The following is a 1,313-nucleotide window of genomic DNA, read 5'->3' as shown; positions in this document are numbered from 1 at the left end:
GCTGGTCTTTTTAAACCCCTCGCTTCAACTGACCCTCCAGTCTTGGCTTCCCAAAGTGCCGGGATTATAGGCATGAGCCATTAGGCCCAGCCCTCCCATAGCATTTGGCCAAGGCTTTGCACCTAGAGGTGTCTAATATGTTTGCTGATTTGATTTCGTTGGATGCAGATCAGCTTAATGATGCAAGGCTGTTGGTGGCCCAGCTCCTCTGCCCCTGCAAAGAGCTGCTGGCCAGTCTTGGTTCTGTCCTTATTCAGGCCTTTAGTGACCACTGGCAAGGTTTTACCAGCATTACAGGTTGACGCATGTGTCTCCTTAATTAACGTTGAAGTCCTAGCCCTCAAGACCTCAGAATGTGACAGTTGTTTGGAAATAGGGTGCTTGCAGAAGTCACTGGTTAAGATGAGGCAATAACCAACTATGACTGGTATCCTTATACAAGGGGGAGATGTGAACAGTGACAAAGGCTGGGAGAACACCGTGGAGATGAAGGCTGAGATCGTGGTGATGCTGCTGCCAGAGCCAAGGACACCAGGATTGCCGGCAGCACTGGAAACTGGGGAGAGGCCTGAGACAGACGCTCCTCAGAGCCTCAGGAGGAACCTGCCCTGTTGAAACCCGCATCCCAGACTTCAGCTTCCAGACCTCTGGGAAGGACCAGAGTTTTTTTGTTTTGTTTTGTTTTGTTTTTTGAGACGGAGTCTTGCTCTGTCGCCCAGGCTGGAGTGCAGTAGTGCGATCTTGGCTCACTACAAGCTCCGCCTCCCGGGTTCATACCATTCTCCTGCCTCAGCCTCCTGAGTAGTAGCTAGGACTATAGGCGCCCGCCACCACGCCCGGCTAATTTTTTGTATATTTGGTAGAGACAGGTTTCACCAGGTTGGTCAGGCTGATCGCAAACACCTGACCTCAGGCGATCCACCTACCTCAGCCTCCCAAAGTTTTGGGATTACAGGGGTGAGCCACTGCACCTGGCCGATCATCTGTTTTTTTAAGCCACTCAGTCTGTGGTCTGTCAAGACAGCCCCAGCGGACTCATCCAGCCAGCTTCAAGTGCTGCAGTGTTCCCAGCACAATCGATGGCTGTCCCTGACCACAAAGACCTCCCTGGTCAACTCTGTGTCTGTGTCTGGTCCCATCCACTTGCTCACGTCCTGTATTCCAAGCCCCACTTTGGACCTCCACTGGGGCTGTTGCAAAAGTAAAGGCAGCCAGCAGTGAAGAGCCTGTTGGAACATGAGTTTTAAAAATTCCCTTGGCTGGGCGCGGTGGCTCACGCCTGTAATCCCAGCACTTTGGGAGGCCGAGGCGGG

The sequence above is a fragment of the Colobus angolensis genome, unplaced genomic scaffold (assembly GCF_000951035.1).
Source record: "Colobus angolensis palliatus isolate OR3802 unplaced genomic scaffold, Cang.pa_1.0 Scaffold1, whole genome shotgun sequence".
Taxonomy (NCBI): domain Eukaryota; kingdom Metazoa; phylum Chordata; class Mammalia; order Primates; family Cercopithecidae; genus Colobus; species Colobus angolensis.
Note: the sequence above shows the minus strand (reverse complement) of the source record.